Source organism: Apis cerana, linkage group LG14, assembly GCF_029169275.1.
Source record: "Apis cerana isolate GH-2021 linkage group LG14, AcerK_1.0, whole genome shotgun sequence".
NCBI lineage: Eukaryota > Metazoa > Arthropoda > Insecta > Hymenoptera > Apidae > Apis > Apis cerana.
Window position 1 is genome coordinate 4,008,703 of NC_083865.1, and position 21,026 is coordinate 4,029,728.

Below are 21,026 nucleotides of genomic sequence, written 5' to 3' on the forward strand. Positions count from 1 at the left end.
ATCAAAAATTCAAATTCCAATTAACATTCTGAAACTATACGATAATTTAACCTCTTTGTTTAATTCTCTGGAGATTATAATTTCATGTAAAACCTTTCATTTGCAACAAGGAGATTAATAATAAACAAGTTAATAACCAAATAAATCAAACACATAAATCAAAACCTTGATACCTCATATACTACTTCATCAATCTTACGCTTCTCCTCCATTTTGTATATTTTTGCATATCCCTGCCCAGCATCCCCGACCATCAAACTTTCCTAAACAAGCAACAACAACAATCAACCCAACCCAAAATATATCAAAACCAAAATTACCAAAAGGCCAATCTCGCAATTTCCACCCCTTCCACCCATCCCCGTCTTAATTCCTCTCATCGAGATAAACACTCCCCGCAGCCCCGAGCACCAAACCAAAACTCGCCCTGGGCCACTCAGCTGCGCCTTTAATTCGTCAAAATTCGTATTCCATCATAGGAATGTCCCTCCCCCCTCGTGACCACGAAATACCATCGAAACATACACGTCTCCCCAACCACGGTGGAAGGGAGGGTCCAGAAACGGCACCTCGTTTCGAGATTCGTATAACAGGGTGTATATCTCGCGTCCGTTCGAAAAATATCTAAAAATAAATAAGCGTGCCCATTCCCCGTGTTAGAGGGGGCCCGTGGTGCACACGTGTGCCGTAGTAGTACGAGGCGAGAGAGGGTCCTCGAGGAGGAGGGGGAGGCTGTGGAAGAGGCTTCGAAGGGAAAAAGAGAAAGAGGGGGAGGGAGAGAGAGAGAGATGCGGTGTAAAATCGTTTGGAGACGAAGGAAGAGGGGGTACACATAGGTGGAGAGAGAAAGAGAGAGAGGAGCGAGAGAGGGAAGGGTGAGGGGTGAGAGGAAGGGGAGAAGAGAGGAAAGATGAGGCGAACGTGAGTCCCGGCGTGGGAATAAGCGGCAGGTGCGCGACGGCGCTACCGGGGAGCCACTTGTGGGGGCAAAGTCCCCCCTCGATGGGCCCCCGTCCGTGCCCACGGAAAGCCACGGCGCTGAGACACGACCCGGGCCCTACTACCGCTGCGTATGCCCCCCTCCATCCTCGCTTCTTCTCTTCCTAAAGCAATATTGAGAAGTATTGCACGTGAAAAAAATCGATGATGGGCGAGCTGGAGGGTAGGCAGGTCGAGCGAGATTATACAGGGTGTTTCGTTGGGGTGGAGTGTGATAAAGCGAGAGAGAGAATATGCAATTAATTATACTCGAGATTTATTATCTATGGAAAATCGTGGTACACGAGAGGACCCCTCTCTTTATGTTTCTTTTATTCTCAAAGTGATCGAAAAGTATTGCGAATATGAATAAGAGATGTAAAATTTGTTATATATTGAAATAATTGAAACTTTGTAATATCTTTATAAAATTAATTAAGATATATAGATAAAATTTCTTATGAAAATTTCAATATTTTATTTTGATTTGAATATTGACAATCGTTTGAATAATTTATTCGTGGACAAGTGAAGGATTTATTCCGAATTCTCAACACGCTTTTCTCACGAGAAAAGAGAGAAGTCAAATTTCTTCCCACTTCTCATCAATTTCTCGCTTCTTCGCCATATTTTTCTTACGCTTTCTGCTTTTTCGAGGACGAGGTACGAGCTCGAGGAACAAGAGGAGATAGGAAGGATGATTATTTAGGCGGGAGATTGGTCGAGGGATGGGGGCTACGTTTTAGGGGAGTTCGCGGAGAGACGTGATTGCCTGGATAATGGAGGGGTATAGTTTGGAGAGAGAGATATGGTTAGCGCGGTAAAATAAAATTAGTTTCGACTGCTTCGAACAGGAATTCGAGATATTTGAAAACGATAAACGATTATAGAAATAATTAAAAAGATCGAACGATCAATTATGGAATAGATTGACGGTAATCTTTATAAAATAAAAAAAATTCATTAGAAAAGGAAAAACAATCAAAATCTCGAAAGAAATTATTATATTTACTTACGGAATTAAAAATTTAATATATAAAACTTAGTAGAAAAGAATTCTAATATCTTTCAGGAGTTCACCAATATTTTGTAAAGAAGTGTGTTGACTTATTTATTTTTTTATAGTGTGAACTTGGATTCAATAATCACTTCGAATAATATTCTGTACAGTGAGAAGAATTGTAGGAAGCAGAGAGAGGAATATAAGCGCGGGTTATTGAATTTTAAACACACTCGCCGCGTGTAACAGGTGCGAATGACGGTATTCTAGAGGTGCGGTTTCCCGTTGCTTTTGTCTTCTATCATTACAAAGATTTCAAGTGGATGGTAGATAAGTTTGAACAACGAGCTCTGTGTCTTTAAAGAACAAGTATTCTATCTGTAAACAAGATTAAGAATATTTTTTGCGAATTGTATCTGATAAGGGGCTTTTAAAATTTGTTTTGCAACACGAACGGCGAACTATATAATCTTTCTTAATATTTATAAATAATACCGAGAATTCTCGAGTAACTATTGCCAATAGAGATTGAAACGCAAATATTTTTGTATTTCACCATGATATATTTTCAGATAGAAACATATATATATTATCATCTCGAAATGAGTAAAAAATATTCGTGTAAAAAATTACAGCACATCACGAAAATGTGATTAAAATTTAAAAATTTTCGATCGAATGATTAAGAAAAAAAGAAACACTGTAAGCTGGTGAGTATTTTTACAAAAATATCATTTATCATCGCTTCGGCAGAATCTCTCTGCCGCGTTTAATTTCAATCTTGCATCAAATTAGTTGGACAAATAATTGGGAGAACAAACAAATTCCCAATCTCCTTTATCAGGGACGAAACGATGCGTCATTGTGCTTGTATTTTCACTATACGAACCGGTTGCCAAAATAAAGTTATCAAAATACAGTGGCCGAGTCTGGCTATTAAGCCTTCCGTTCTGCATTCAAACGAAAATGATTTGCAAAACAGAATGTTTGCTCTGCCCTATACTGGGCCCAGGTATACATATCGAAAAAAGGGGCAAAGTTTTTTTTTGCTGGCCGTTAAGAAAAATATTTTGATGCACAGGCACTTCTGGTTGTGTGTAAAACTTTCCAATCCAGCTCCCTACTTTCGACTTCGCTACCTTCTCCCCTTCTTTCTTTCTTCTCCTCGCGAATCTGTGCCGTTCCAACAGATTTTTATTTTACACGTACGTTGCACCGATAAAATAATTTACAGTCAATTAATTATCACGATTGCAGTAAGCATTAATTTCATCGAAATTCAAAAAATTCAATTAGCAAATCTGTTGTGAGATGAAATGGAAATTGCTATATAAAATTGATAAATATATTTTAAAATATTGCAGAATTTCTTTTTGCCTTATTACAAGGAAATCAGAATAAAATATTTCTCGTTAAACTAAAGTAAACTAAAGGAAAATTTTTCTTCTCTGAAATTAAAATAAAATTCTTTTATAATTAAAATATTGGAGTCTTTCATAAGACTTTGTAATCTATCTATTTTTTATCAAATAATAAAAAGATAAAAAAATGATTCTTCTGTAAAGAAGAAAAATCAAAACAGAATTGATTGAAATATAAAAAAGAATTGATTGATAAAAATTTTTATAAGAATATTTTTTTTCCCTTGAAAGAATGAAACAAAACTTTTTCTAAATTTTTCTTAACACAAAATTATAGCATAAAGAAAGAAAGAGAGAGAAAGGAAAATAAAAATTAAAATTACTAAATAAATATGTACCTTATAAAGCTCGAAGCATCTTCCTAATAAAGCAATAAATTAATATACGAAATTCTCAGTAATAAAACATCATAATAACCATAATAGCCATAATATAACCATATGATATCATCGTTATAATTGTATGAATACATCACCATAATATAACCATAACGTTTAATCTTATTTGTATTCTTATTTACATTTTCTAGGTTGGGATAAGAGCAATACGATCGTTTTAAAGGGTGGATGCAACGTTGTGAAAAAAATTATTAGGAAATGACAGGCTTTCTTCGTGTAAAGTATATACAAGAGATGGAGAGCACGGCGGTCGACAACCTTAACAGCTTCTGGCGAATTACGAACGTGTCAGTTTTTTCGAAGACACTTGGTGAATTGGATGGTTTCTCAAAGGTGCGATGACTTGTGGGAAAAACAACACCTGAGACGGTTTGTTCATGGTGAAAGAATTGAGTACATCGTAAGGGTGAACGTACTAACCATGAAGTGCGCAAAGTAATGGTGATGATACTCGATCAAATTTTTGAAATCAACCGGGGGGGGAGAGCCTGTTGCCTCAGATATCGAAATTTCTTAGAATTCATTTCGATGGAACGATCGAGTGATAAACATTCTTTCAAATTTTATAAGATTGTTATATCTTCTTCAATCTTCAATCTCCGATATGTTCAACATTTTTTAACTTATTTTCGACCATAACTGCGTTCGAGTTACGTGCGTGTGTGTATGTTTTTAGGGGGGGAAATTATGTCGTTCAAACTTTAATTTTTGTAACGTCTTAAAATTTAAAGCAAAATATTTTCGAGAAATTTCCATTCATATTGATCGATATCTCACGTATATACGTTTGTCAAGCGAGATGTTTTCAAAAGTTTTTCAAAGGCATAGGATAAATTAAAAATTTCCAGAAGAGAGAGATGCAAAAAAATAGAATTTCAATTGTTCCATCTTTCCAATTCCGGTTACCGATTCAGTGATACATTATAAATAAACGTTAAAGGAATGCACGTAACTAACGGCCATAGCGAAACGAAAGTATCTCCGCTCAATTAAGTCATAAACCCCACCTGCGCCATTCATCTTTATTCATAATGTCCCAAAATTACCTAATATATATAAAAATTTCTTAAAATTCCTCGGGCTAAAAAATCTCGTATTACTCATTTACGAGAAAAAAAGGTACAGAAAATAAGATCCTGTAACGTTAATAATTTGTCATTTTGCCTAATTTGTACACAAATTTTTATCCACCTTGCACAATATTCGGAGGCGATAACGATCAAAACGGAATTGAGGTGAGCGCATGTCTGGCGACGATCGAGGACAAGTCAATTCATTTCATAAGACACGAGAAACGAGGATGAGACCGATCGAAATTACCCTCGGCGCCGATTTACAAAACCGATTTACTCCCTCTCTTAACTTGATAATTGCTTAATGACTCAGCGCGACGAAATTAACCTCCGCGGATCCCTGCGGACGATACGCGTTCAACCCGCTAAAGATGTCCACTTTGAAGGAAAAAAATAAAGAAAGAAAGAACGCACACACCTGTGGACACAGAGCAACCCACGAAACAGGAGGAGGGGGAGGGGGAAAAAAGTGACGGGGAGACCGAGCGCATATTCGAGACGAAAACAAGAAAATCTTTAACAGGCACCTGCGATTCTTCAATAAATGGCTTGTTTGCAACTGAAAGACACGAGCGTGGAAGCTAAACCCCGTGAGAAACGCCTTTTAAAACGGGACTGCGAACAGTCGCCGCTTCCTAAAAGGACAAGCTTTTTAACCAGCTTTTTCTTCTTTCTTTACGTGAACAAGTATTTACTCTGCATTGTTTGCAAATAACCTATGTCGATTCGTATATATACGTATATATATATATACACAGTATAAAAATAGTATTTTAATTATTTCCTTAATTGAATCGATGAAAAAGAAAAAACTTCTATTCGAAGAAAATTCACAATGACTTTAAACCCTTGGAGATTTAACTAAACTCAAAATTGGCGAGGTTTTAAAAAAAAGAATTCGCCCCTTCGTTCCAATGAAAAATCGAGGAAGAAATCTTGGCGCGCGGTTGAAAAATGATCGTTGACACCTGAATGCATGAAGGTGTCGTGTCGAACAATCGATGATAACCAATAATGTTGTTCACAGGTGCGTGGCGTGCGGATTTAGCAGGAGCTACGAATGCAAACGTATATACATTAACGCGATGCGGGCGCGAATTCCTTCTTCGATTTCTTTTTCCCTTTCGCGAAGGAGTTGCGAGGCGGTTGTTGTTGGGGATGTGGAAGGACGATGGGAGGAGGAGGAGGTCAAGGACACAAGTTGAAGGGATAGTGATGTGGCCTTTTAAAAAAGGGCATCAGGTGCGGGACGTCCCGTCCGCGCTCAAGGTGGAGTTTAATTGTTGGCGTAAATTTCGCATCCAAGGACGTGTCCATACCATTTCAACCGTTTGCCCGAGCCAAGGACACAGGCATTGAGATCATGGATCATATACCGTGCTTGTTGCGTTTCGTCGATCCAAGATTAATCACTCGTTCGCTCATGAAGAAGGTGTGAAATACTCTCTTTGCGCGTATAAACAGAGGAATGTGCGAGTATATTATTTCCACCCGTGTTTATGTGAATATTACCTTCGAAATTGAATTAAACGTGACATTTGCAACGTAATCAAAATGATTATTGATGAAGGTTTTCTCTGAGCGAGGAAAATCTACGTGGAGGGAAGAAAAAAGAAAAGTGTATCATTTCAATCGAAGATACGAAGTGGCGATTAGAATGGAAGCGAAAGTAACGAAAGATTGTTGTCGATTGACGGGTGACTTTCGAAAGCCACCCTGATCGCTTCGATTAATCATAACACGAGGGCTGTAATTAAAATTTCAAACCGGGAGAAAACGATTTTTGATCGGGACGACGATGTTACGATGTAATTAAAGACGGTGATTAAGGCTAAAGCGGGGACTAACGGCCGCCAGGAATTTATTATTCAAACGGTATCGGGCTTAAAATTACACCGTTTATTTTTCATCCGGTTTAGAACGAACGTAAATAAGTAAAAAAATCGTTAAACTCGAAGATCTATTGGTGAAATATATAAAATATTCGAGGTAGGAATTTTTTGTTCGAAATAAAGAGATAAATTATTACATTTTATGATATTTTACGCGCAGAGAATAATATTCAGATAAGAAAGATCCATTGATCGAAAATGAAACAACCATTTTTCTTTATTAGTCCACCCAGTATAATATGAATTTATCTTTCACCGATTCCCTCTCATCAACGATTTGTCCTCATCAAGGATTACGAAGAGTCTTTTCACATTATACCGGTTTTCGCCATCCGGTTCTCGATTCGAAAATGAATAATCAACCGATTATCGATCGCTTGTTTTCCACGTTGTGTGTGCCAATTACACACGATCAAGAAGGCGTCGAAAATAGAAGGCGTAGATAAGAGAAGCAAAAAAAAAAATTTGAATGATGGAAAAGAGAAAAATACAAAGAAAAATATTATGAACGTGTGAAAAGATTTTCATTAATTCCCTACGTATGTGTGCCTTCACCTCTTGCATCTGCTCTTTTTATAATAAAACGTTTCCCTTATCGCAATAGTAAAAATTTCTCACCAAAAGTATCGTGGTCCTTTCGTCTTTAGAGAGATATACGCCTGTTTCAGTAGATATCCGTGCACACGGCACTCGATGATAAAAACAGGACGTGGAAGGCATTAGTCTTTAAGGTGTGCACGGTAAATATAACGAAGTGAGTTTATCGAAGTTTTACGCGGTGAATGTGGGTTGGCCGAGGAAATATTCTCGTGATTGTCGTCACCGTCTTATATAAAATACGAAACTGATTGTTACCTGGAAACGTATCAACGACCCTCTAAAAAATTGATTTTAATTTTATTGGAACTTTGACGGAATTTATTTTCGATAAAGAAAGAAAGGAGGAGGGGTAAAGAATGTTGGAATGTTGGGAGTGTCGACGTGAATTTTTCTTTCTTTTTTTCTCTTTATTTTGGATTTGTGAAAGATGTTTCAATGAAGAATATAGGAAGCACAGAGTAGGCGTAATATCGTTAAAGAATTGTTTAAATTTCATTCGTTTCTTTTTTTCTTTTCAGTACTGATTCGACAAGTTGAGCTTTCAATTTGAAATTTTAATCCAGACTTGTTTTTCATTCAAAGTTGCGTTATCAAAGCGTTACGTTATCTTTCGTAGCAAATGAAACCTTGTTTTCGAGTTGTGAGTTTTGCAACAACATTTTTTTGAGAAATGGAAGCAGTTGAACTAGTTTCACATGGATATATTTACGAACGGATCAACTCAATATCTTACGTAGATTACCTTGTAATCTAATTCCGTCAATTTTCTTCGAATATTTAAACTATGAGTCATCAGAATATTAGATGTGAAGTGAAAATATATATTAATTGAATATTAAATGATAGATATCTAATGTATGCACGTAAAACTTCTCTTCTTCGCAAAAGTTAGCACTATAAATATAAATAATCGAATAAGATTAGGGAAAATTTAGAATTAGCGTGAAGAGATATTAAAAAAATTGAAATATTTGAATAGCTATTTAATTATTTATATTTAGTTTCGTCGGGAGTAAAAATATTTTAAGTGAAAAGTGATCAAAGAACAAGGACAGACGGGAAAGAAAAATTCAATCGATAATAAATTAGAAATTTTGAAGACACAAACAAAATCATAATTTACTTATAACACGCGTTTTACTTTCGCTCGTTATTTTTTGTAACAAGTACTAAAACAAAAATTAATGTCACATTTAATTGTCCATAACAATTATGGTAACGATACCGATATTAAAATACCGTTGAAACGATAATAAATGAATGAATCGTTTTTCGAAGGACTGCTTCTTCCTTTCATAAAATTTTCTCTCTCGGTGTTATAATAAAACGAGTTCAAATTTTAAAGCAATCTATATCAAGAATTACTCCTTCTATTTATTATAATTTTAAGCAGGAAAGAAAATCTTTTCAAAATAATTTAACATATACATATATTTACGAATCAATTAAAATCTTATTAGAATTATCAAAAGAAACAATTTTATCAAAAAATATAATAATAGAAATCACTGTATAAATACTTGGATCTAGTATAAATGAGAAAAAGTATTAATTAATTTAATATACAAGCCTGCCCTATGTTCTTTTCGATCTCCCTCACACACAACGAACACCAATGTCATTCTCCTTTGCACACTGTAAAAATTGTGAGTCGTTTGCATTAAAAAATATAACCATGGTGCACAGCCTCATGCCTTAAATCGATCTGCGATTTTGAACGGCGATAAACGTTGCTCGAGATACCCAAACGTCGATTAAACGGGTCACATTCTGGCTCGCGTTATTCCTCGGATAATAAAAACGTTAATTATCGTACGATACGAAAATAAAAAAAGGGAGAGAAATAACGCAGTCTTATTGGTTTCAGAAATTTTAAGTAATTGAATAATAAGTTAATTGCCACGAACGGAGAAAGATACGAACGGAAGAAGAGGGAAATTTTAATCCTCTTTTTTTTGAGATGCTTTGACTTTTACATAGGATGCACGTAGATAAAAGTGACACGTATGCAAATGAGACAGATGTTCCTTAACGAAGATTTATTATATAAATCGTTTTCAAGATTTCTCGAAATTTCTCGATCGCTCTAACTCTATTTTACTTCGATACGCCTATTCTGAAAGATAATTTAAACTCGCGGGACATCTGAATAGCAACTTTCAAACTAGAATTTTTAACATCCAAACAAATCACGAACCACTTCCAGAAACGATATAGAGGAAGAAATCTTCTCTTCTCGAGACGGAATTAATATTCCACTTAATGACGCGCATCCAGAATCACCCTCGAAGAAAATAAGACGATTCGATAAATTCGTGGAGAAGGAAATCTGCCTCTCTCTCTCTCTCTACGGCGGCACGGACGAGTCAATTCCGCCGCCCCTGGCCGAGAGTCGATGGTTGTTGTCAGAGAGCGAAAGGAGCCAAGGGTGGCCGAGGACGTCCGAGGAAGGAGTGGTGGCTGGGGGGCAAAGCGATCTCGTGGGAAAAAGGAGCAGGTGTGACTCGAGCGAGAGACTCCGCGCGGGGCGACGCGAGTCTTCGGGGAGCCGTGACGCGCGCGTTACACACACGCATCCGCGCGTGGACGAAGCGTGTGGAACACGTGGTCACGGCCGTGGTGGGCGTGCGTTAGCCGAGCCTCCTTTAGACGCGCTCGCCAGAGAAAGGATTGCGATACGAGCTAGTGAAGTATACGTGGGTTGTCTCGCGAGGGTGGAGGCTGATTTCACTAGGAAATAGGAACAGAATTCTTTTCTCTTTGAAATTTATAAGATTTTTATTGTGCGGATATATATTGTAATAGCGACTAGATTTTTTGATTGGTCGTGTAGATTATGAATGGAGAGTTGTTCTAGGTTAATAAAATTATAGAAATTTGTCCGATCAAATTAAAAATTCATTTTAATTTGTATTACACTAAGTAAGTAGTGATAAAAGAAGGCAAAGATGTGTGAGTCGAAGGGAAACGAAGGGAATAATTGGAGGATAGATAAGAAATGCATCAGAATAGGGGTTATTATCGATCCTTCTTCTTTTTAACTATTTTAATCGAATTATTAAAATTGTTGATAATTTAATCCATCGATGACGTTAATCATGCTAGAAGAACTTATAGAAAAATATAATACGAAATTTCTGACTAAAAAATTTTTATACATTTCCATATATTATTCAAAATTATCGAAAAAATACTTTACATATCAACATTACGTTTATTGTTTTCGATACCGACACGTATTTTCGACTAAAATTCGCACCGCGTTACGACCCCATCCAGGAAGTGGATCGGCGAAAAATACACGTATTCGATTACATTCCTCGAATGTAGAAAACATCTGTTCCGCGCGTATATTCCGTATATTTCTCTAAATTACACCTATCGAGGTGTACCGAGGAAAGTATCGATACATCGAACGGTACATAATTGGGAATGGCCTTGATTAATGAATCACTTCCAACGTCACAATGTTGCTACGTTTTTCGCGCGAAACGATAAAATGTGGAAGATGGCCATCATCGGCCATTAATCGACGAATCCATCGGGCGAGCAATGCGATTTAAGGCGGGATTATAATTGCCCTGCGTAGCGGCCGATCGGCATTCACGATCGTTCATGCTTTACCTGAACGTGTAATTTCTACGCATTTCCTCGGGATTCTCACCCCTCCGTGTCGTATTGTCGATCGTGCTCGTGATACACTTCCAACTGCCAGCGATATTTATTATCAACCAACACGGTATTTATTCGAACGGTTAATTATTTGAACTTGCTTTCGCGTAATTGCGACTAATTGGGGTGATTAACCGTTCAGGTATAGGAATTTAAATTATTTTGCAAATGCACCGCGGAATTCTTGGTGCTTGCAATGTATTTGAATTAGCGAGATGAAATCGCGTAAAAGGATGAGGATGAAGGAAATACGATTTGTGAATTTTGAAAGAGGAGAAAAAAATTTATGTAAATGTTTGATTAATAAGCGAAATAAAGGTATTTGTAAGAGAAATATTATTGTCGAATTTTGGGATGTAATGAATATTGTTTCGTTGATATAATATATGATATTAAGTGAATAAACGAGGAGAGGATTATTTATAAGCATAAGAAGTAATCCTCCATTTGAAAAAATAAAACGATTACCGGTTTTTACTGACTTCAAAGATGAAATTATTAAACACGGAGAGAAAATAATTATTTTTTTGTTCTTTTTTTAAATGTATATATAAATATAATTATATAAAACAGGTTGAATAATTTTCTCGGTTTTAACGATAGAAAAACTTGCTCGATTTCACAAGTGTGCATAATCCGATATGAAATAAGTCGATTTTATTTTTTGAACAGAGTTATAATTTTTTTAATTCGCTTTATGATATTTCAAGACGAATACGATTTATAACTGGAGATGATTCAAGAAATTAAAATGTAAATCGAGTGATCCAATATCTAAACCATAAATACGAATGAATTCTGTATATTCGAATGCAAGAATAGTTAATTTATTAAAGTTAATGAAAAAAATTATTCAAAAATATTCGTTCATATCATCTACGCTATTGGCTCATTTTCCCACATCTTTCAAATGTAATTTTTATTTCCTCATCTCGAATATGCTATTACACGCTCATATTTGAGTCGAAAATTTAAGTCAATCGAATTCGGTTCAGATCTTCATTATTTCGATAACACGTTCGAGTTAACGTTTTATGGTCATGAGTTTCCCCTCTTGAAAAGATGCAGAAGGGTGAAAAAAGAAAAGTGGGGAAAAAATGAAGTTTAATCACAAGCTCGAATAACTTGTAATTATTACTACGAGACGAATCTTTAATTAACACAAAGCATCAAATTAATTGCTATGTAATATCGAAATTCGATTATTATTAACGTCCATAAGAATTTGATACGTAAAGCGTTCTCGGTAGCGTACAACATTTTGATGTGATGCTTGCTTGAATCGATTTTACGAGATTTTAATACGTAATTCCTTTATTTTTTAATCGAATTTTCATTCTCTTTCGTACGTTTATACGTTTATTTTTAAGAACGACAATTTTCCAAAAGAAAAATTTATGGAGATATTTAGTTTCAAAAAAAAAAAAAAAGAAAATACTTATTATCGCATTTATCACGATTATTTTAAATGAAAAGACGAAGGATAGAAACTTTTGACAAGTTTGAATAGTTAGCACGATCGAAAAATCATCATCAATACAATTAAACTCACGAAAAAAGAATCGGGGAATAAAATACAGTCGTAAAAAAAGTAATGAAAAATTATGATAATCAGAAAAATTGTTGTTGCTCCAATTATTTCTGTTTACCTTAATCTTCCGCGCGCATTAATTATTATATAACGCAAGTTATCGTGTCTGAATCGAAAATTAATATAATAATACCTTTCACAAATATAAAAAAAACTGCACCAAGTAAAATCCAAAACCTTAAAAATACGACCATCAATTTCCAATTCCAAACAAATAAAAAGCAACGGTATCTCGAGTTATTAATGGACGCATTACACTTAAACGAAAATCGATAAACACCCATAAAGACTCGTGCGACTCCATAGAACTGTCACAACAGTCAATGAGTATAATTAAAGTCCAGTAATCAAATACATTACACCTCGCATATTAGTCATTAACAACTGTACCAAGAACGTGAAAAAACAGATCATACATTACCAACACATAAACTGAATTAATTAAGAGTAAAACCATCTGCGATTCGATCGTTCTTGGATTGTCGTCACTCGTATAATTGTTCCAAAAAAAAAAAAAAAAAGAAAGAAAGAAAGAAAGAAAAAAAAATCAATACCAGTAAAATCGTGTTTTCACAGCTGATCGTTCCAGGATATTAAATATCCAAGAATATTTTAAGTAATTACAGAAGAGTGTTTGCGAGATTCGTCGAAGAGATTTGAAAATGAAAATCGATCGATGAGACAAGAAATTCGATGCTCGATAAAGTTGATAGGGCTGCCATCTAGCGGACCCACAAAAGGGAAAAATTAATTAAAGGAAATATTTATTAAATTTGGCTATCCTTGCCTGTAAATTGATATAAAATAACACCAGGTGTGCTTTAATTCAGTGGTTCTCCAATCCGTATTGTTAATGTTGTAACGATAATGCTCGATCGATGTTTTTAATTATCGTTAATATATTTATTTACACACATTGAATACGTTGTTGCAGAAGAAATACCTGAACGCGCGTTTGCTTTTAACAGGATGTACTTTAATTGCAAATTAACTCAAAACAAGATTGCAAAAACACTCCGTGTTATTTACGAATATCACGAAAGGGGTTCACAATTCGAAAAGAAGATGGTGAAAAATATAATTTTTAGAAAACAGTTATGGAGGAATTATCAGGATGACGATTCGAGAAAAGATTGGAAAACACCAATGTTCGTCATCGACGAATGGAAGGAAGGGGGTTTGATGAGGGGACGAGTAGAAAATAGGAGGTGGAGCAAGAGGGACTGTAGGGTGATATCGTTTGAACGACTTAATAGTACGTTCCACGCTCTCTCGCGGCTATTTATAGCAAGGCAACAGGTTAACGCCTACATTTCAGGAGTACGAGTTTAATCGGCAAAGGCGTTTACAAGCGATACCTTGGACGATTATGGCCGGCAGGTAGAGGAAGAGGATTTTTTTTTTTTTTTTTTACTCCGTGAAAATTATGCCCTCTACCTAATCACGACTCGCCTAGAGCTGTAAACAGAGAGATACCTCTACTATCTCACGTGAGATCCCCTCGTTCGAATGTGAAATCAGTCTGATAGAAGGAATTTTTCTTTTATGACATTTAAGATCGATGGTAAAAATATTATTTCTTCAAATATTCATTTTGATACGTTTATTATAAATTATAAAACAGTGACTTATTTGTGTATCCATATTGCAATTTACTACAACGCTACCAGTTATAATCTCTTTAATACAAATTCAAAAAGAGAAATATTTAAAATATAAAATTTCATTTCTAAAACAATTTAATCAAAATAAATAATCTACGTGTGTGTCATATATATCGTATATATATATATATATATATTGGCAGAACTTTGACCTTTTTTTCACCAAAAAATCCACATTCCCATGCATACACATACCATTCGAAAACCGAATAGCCAATGGCCGCAATTAATCTTCGTCATCGAGTCAATTAACAACGATATTTACGGCAATTTGTAATATTAATTAGATCGAACGGATAAAAGGAAAGTATCGGGAGAGCGCAGCGGTGACCGGTTAAGGTAATATTTCGCGTTAATTGACAGTAAAGACTTTCATCGGTCAAGGTATTACAAGGCCGTAAAACGCGGCGGAAACAAATAACGAGGCGGGTATCGGGTTGCGTAGAAAATCGAGAAGGGAAATAAATTAGGAAAAATGTCGTCGAGCGGTAAACAAGTATTCAACGCGTTAAAGGTGGATAATCGCTTCACGCCAGGTGTTGATTTACATCGAGTATCCAACACCGGTAGATTTCGTGACATTTGTTCATAAACGCACGTTGCAAAATGTTTGTCGCATCTGTCGCGGGTTATTGGGGATTGTCGCGACGATCGTGGATAAATCGTAATCGTAATCGAGCGAAGCGTAACCCTAAATGTAATTTAACGTGTCTCGTTCCCTGTTATTATTTATCTCCTTTCCCCCTCCCTTCCTTCGTGTTTTCTCCACATCTGACGTTCGACACGTGACGTGATGATGCTCGTTGTGTAATATTGGGTATATTTCGAGTAAAAGGAAACGATAAAATATGAAATAACATTTGAAGATATATATCATATTTATCGAATTATCAATGAACTCTTGTTACGAAACTGAACCAAGCAACGACTGTTAAATGTTAAATGATAGTTGCAATTCTGTTACGAATTATCATTCTAATATAAATTTTACGCACACTTGTTTCAAATACCAAGACTAATTTTTTAACAGAAGAGTCTCTCAGTTTCTTGAATATCCTTCGATTTAATCCTTTCCAACTAAATCGAGGAATAAAATCTCTTCGGCCGTAAACAGTTCCCGCATGATTCCACAATTTGCTTCCACATCATATGCAAGCAAAATTGAAAAGCCCAACGAACAATGTAATAAAAGTAGCAACACAACCGGTTAACTGTAAATTGTCGAGATCGGTCAAACCGATACGTATAACAAAACGAAGAAATCTTTGGAGGAAGTTTAAATCTCAAAAAGAAAGAAAAATGATACCTCTAATTATCGATAGTTACTCTCCATAGTATCTTTTATAGATCAAATAATTTTATTTCTATCCTAATTATTTCAACTCTGAAAATCGAATCCTAATTCCATATAATATAACGTTACTTCTAACGATAATAATAATTCATAAACGAATAAACGAAAGTTCAACCCTCTATTTATCATAGATAGAATTTATAATCGAATTTAAAAACTACAAATCTTGAGACGATTCTTATTTTGAAAATCACCAAGGATATGAAAATTACTCTAACAATACAAACGAGAAGCCTAGTTCTACTTTCGATCAACAAATTATTTAATTAAATACTTCAACGCGTCAATTAATTTATCAATTTATTAATTTACATAAGAAAGAAAGAAAACAAAACACCGACTTACGCTCAATCTTCTATAACTTTCTCCAAGCATCCTAATTTTTCGAGAAAAGATCAAATCGATCGAAAAAGGAAGATCGGCAGAGGACGAGGCGGCGCACACATGGTGGTCAATCTTCCATCCGTTAAAGGATCTCGTTCTACCGGTCCTCGGCAACGATCTTTTCCCTTCACGATAACCGACACACGGATATCGGGGCTGTCACTCGTTAGATGTCTCCCTTCTTGACGAATCGCGTGTTCCTGCCAAAGCCGCCACGGGAATAACGTCGCCTCTCACGAGCACCGATCTTCTTCTCTGAATACTCGCAGAACGTGTCCCCTCCCCTCCCTTCTCCTATGATTCCTACGGGGTTGCAGTGGATATTCAGGGTGCAATGCACTCCTTTCTCTCTCCTTATCGAAACGAATCGGTTGTAATTCTGAATGGTCATCGTTCAGAAGAGCGAGTTTTTTTCGATTTTTAACGCGAGGCAATGTTCATTGCAGTTATATCGTTTCATTTGATTAAAGAAATTATTAATGAGAATTGATAATAAATTTTGATAGTTGTGTTGATGTGTAATAGAATTTTTTAATTACTAATGATAGATTCTTTTTGAGAGTTAATACTTGGATACTGCGTTGGGAACAGAATTGGATATTTTAGAATAAAAATATAGAAAAGATATTACATCACGGAAAAATCCTAATAAGAAATGTTCTAGTTTCGAATCCTAAAAAAATATATTTGTATTTAATATATTTACAGACATGGATTATAGAAATTTTCTTAAACATCCATTTTTAAAGGGAAAAGGAAAGGATGAAAAAAAGAATAAAAAATTGTAAAAATTATTTGGATTTCCCATTGGATGTACGTATGAACGATGACAACGGTTCAAAAGGGATAAAAATATCTTCTCACGAGGAAGTGTTCGCGCGTCTGTGAAATTGTGTCACACGTTCACAACTCGTTTATTGCGTCGATTTACGATTGCACGAAACTGGCCGTGATCATGTCTTAATTGCAGCCGTGCACCGGCACAATAAGTTTATTTTTTTCGCCACACCTTTTCCCGAAAACACCAAACGAGAGGCCAGGTTTGCCTTGCACTCGTCGTCCCTGCGTGTCTCAAGTCCACTTAACCCTTCCTTATCGTTGACCTCAATGACGAGTCGTTCGCACGAATTTGCACAACGCTCATAAAGTGAACGGCTGGGATCTGTTGGGGCGAAAAAAAACCCTAGAAATTAGGGGAAAGTTGGCAAAATTGCAGGTATCGCTTATGACGTTTCATATATCGGGCATTTCCCGTTTTGTAATGTAATTTGCACGTATGAAAATCGTGGAAATTGAAGCTTGATGTTCGAGATACTCATTATGCGTTGTACGTTTAATCTTCTTCCAGGAACAGATTAATTCGTTATGATGGTAATTTGATGTGAAAATGAGGTTTGAGAAGTTTCTCTGATCCGTCGAATTTGTCTTAACAGTAATATAACGATGGTTCCAAAAAAAAAAAATGATTCTATTAATTGATAAATAAAAAATTTAAACGTCGATGCATCTAAATTTTTTTAACTTTTCGAATTATTACAAATAGGAATCAAATTTAAATTCAAATTATCACCAGCCACAAAACTTAATCAAAAATCATATAAATAAACTTTTACAAATCCGGATACAATTTCATCCCAATCGCACACACACGCGCGCGCAAAATAAATAACATCGCCTGTTATTTACATCAAGTATCGTTCAATTCGTATATCGCGGTACAAAAGAGCAGGATATAATCTGCCGACTTTTTTGTTTATACACGTCTCAATACCTATTTACCCGGTCGGCCACCGAAAAGTAATTTACGGTCTCTCGGCCGAAATTACGGTAAGATACGGCACAATTTTCCTTCTCTCTCTCTCTCTCAGCCCCCCTCGAGGCCAGTTTCGGCGACACTTGCATCTTTTTTTTTCACAGAGACGTCCGCGACTCGGTCCCCCCGACCGTTATGAGCCCCAATTTTTTTTCGATCGAAAAATCGTCGTGGTGCGTTGCGGTGCGTGCTGGCCACGGGGCCCTGGCGAGTACGAGTGGTGGGGAGGGTGCGCGGGGGCCCACGGGAAGGTGGAGAGGGGAGGAGGCAAAAAGGCCCCAAAAAAGACGCACACGTTTCTCGCACACGACCACCACGCTCCGTGCACGCTTACGATCCTTCTTTCGCTGTCGGCTTCGAAAGGGAACCTCGAGGGTGAAACTCGAGAAAAGATGCATGCCGATCAGGGGGACAAATGTCTCCAATTGTCCACCGCGGAATTGGTCCTGGCTCTGGAAGAACGAGAGAACAGTAGGAGGGAGCTAATGTATGTACCTGTACGTACATTTTCTGGGCCCTCTTGCACAACGACCGAAGTGGTATTTTACGGTGAAATTTAAATAAACGTGGGATATTTGGTCTCCTTTCGCTAAATCGTACTAATCGAAGGTTTAATTATTGTGAGATATCTCATTTCCTATTTAAAAAATTTAAAATTTAAAATTAAGCTATTATTTATATGGAGGTTACTCCTGTCAATAAACGCTACCAGATATTTAACAATAAACAAAAAAAAATAAAATTTGAAAGAAAAATATAGCATAATTTATCATTATATTCAATAATAATAATAATAAATTTTAGCAATCAAGTTAATGATCATGTATGTACAGTCAGCAAATTCAAGTAATGAAATTTTCCAAATTATTTTTCCAACAATATCTTGCCATCTTGTCAAAAAAAAAAAAAAAAAAAGATATACAATATAGGCAGAAATTTTAAAATCACGCGATACTTTTACATTTTATTTTCTTTATTATCCCTACAGCATTTATTAGCATACATCATTACCCTAATATCTACATACATACCGAAATTATCGGTTCCCAAACGTCATTATAAAATAGAACGAGGACCGCGTATAATCATCCTTTCAAAACAAACAAAATTTAGGCCTCGGCAAAAAGTTAATCCGACACCGCCAATTAGATAACACCAAACGGATCACCCCGAGCGTTCGAGGGGGATACTTAAGACACCGAAAAGGATCGTTCGATTAAGAAACAACCGAGGAGCAAAAAAAGAAAAGTCCCATCGAAAAATTTAAAACGGAGAGGAGTTACTTACACGCCGATTATCCGCATCACCTACGAGACCTAATCAATATTATCGATCGAACCCCCCCATCTCCCAACCTCATTCATCCCGTATAAATACCCATTACGGCGATCGATCAACATATTGCTATCACGGTAGCACAATCTGGTTCCACTCAGGGATAGCCAGCCGCATTAGCATAACGTCAAAACGCGCCGATACTTTTCCCCGATCTCCGCCCCTCGCGCTCCTTCGAGGCGTGATTACCTTGCGAAGGGTTGCGGCACGGTTGGAGAAGGAGGAGGAGGAGGAGGTGGGGGTAGAGGCAGAAGGAAAAAGAGGACGAGGAAAGAGGGTTGGCAGTCGCCTCGAGAGAGCAGCACGAGGACAGGTGGCGACGAGAAACCAGGGAACCTCGGAGCCACCGAGTTCTCACGCGCGAAACCTCCAGCTGCCACCAAAGAGATATACACACGCTGTTGGGGCCGATGGCAGGCAAGCGAGCGAGCCGATCAACACACCCTCGAAAAACGCACCCGCGCGTACCCTGCACGCGTGTGCACACGATTCCTCCACGTGTACCCGATTCTTCCACGGATAAGTGGTGGCCGGATAGATCGGCGTTTATTTTAAGGGCTTTTCTCCAGATCTACGCGCCACCTCCTTCCCCCTTTGCGTTGAGCACGTTCATTAATGATTGCACGAACGTGTTGCTCCTAATTTATTTTTTCTAATATAATAGCGAATGTTTTAATTATGTTTCAATTCTCTTGGAATTTTTGCAAAGACGATCTTAGCCGATTTCGATAGAGGAAACGTTGATAGACTTATAATGAAGTAGATAAAGATTGAGAAATTAGGTTAGATATTGTTTTGAAATGGAAAAAGAATATCCATTAAAAATAGAATTGAAAGTGTACAAAAAAGAATTCATAATTTTTTATATATATTCGATAGTTAATACCCATCAAATGAAGTAAAAAAGTCCTAACAAACATTAATATTTTTCAAAGTTGTAAAACATGATACAAGATTGATAAAGTAAAAATATATAAAATAGATTTTTCATTATTTTTCTCCATTGATTTTCTCGATTGTCTATTAAACCTTGATTCATCCAATCTGCTTGCCTCGATTGAATCGATTTAAGATTAAAATCTCACTGTATATAATAATATAATATAAATATTTTAATATACGTCCATTTAACCATAACCATAACATATTACCCGACACTTCTGTATCGTTTCAATAACATTATAAATGTTTTTCCCAAGAATATAAGCTGTTTATAGGCAAGTTCGTAGATTGTTGAGATTTATATGTGTTCATGAAACGATATAATAAGGACACGTATATGAGATGAATAACAAAAAAAAAAAAGAAAAAAAAAATAAAAAATAAAAAGAATTAATTTGACAGTATATTCATTTAATATAATATAAATTACATTAATAGTCTGATTAATCCAATCAATATACAATATCAAAATAAATATACTGTAAACTATATACTTATTTTATCCTTGTCAATAACATGACAAAAATCCATATGAAATTGTTGATTAATTATATAAATTATACCAGATCTAAAAGAGAAACTAATTAATCATTAAATATCTGCACTTATCGGAAAGTTAAAAATAAAAATTTTAAAAAATGCCTACGAACAAAAAAATAAAATTGTTTCTCGAGCATCGGCATTCACCCGTATGCATACAGACGCGCATTCGTCCATCAGAGAAAGGGAGAGAAAGAAGGAAATATCGGGCACAACCGAGGCAAGACCGACAGATGCGTGCGGTTGGTCAGGAATCTAAATATCGCGGCCTTGTACACCCCTTTGCGACCCCTCTTGTTCCATTCATCTTAAGACTGACTCGACCATTAGCGGAATCCATTCTTCCGAGGATTTCGTTTAGCCGCATTT

General features: G+C 36.2%; 1 protein-coding gene across 8 annotated transcripts in view; it reads right to left on the reverse strand.

Annotated features, from left to right (window-relative positions):
* Positions 1-21,026, reverse strand: part of LOC108004451 (tubulin monoglutamylase TTLL4-like) — a 171,658-nt gene that overhangs the window by 61,671 nt on the left and 88,961 nt on the right. The window contains exon 1 of one of the 8 annotated variants that reach the window (XM_062085262.1): positions 1,995-2,188. The exons of the other annotated variants lie outside the window; for them this stretch is intronic. The gene's annotated coding sequence lies outside the window, so the exon portion shown is untranslated. Of the gene's footprint in view, positions 1-1,994; positions 2,189-21,026 lie in introns of those variants that run through there. 8 annotated transcript variants of the gene reach the window in all.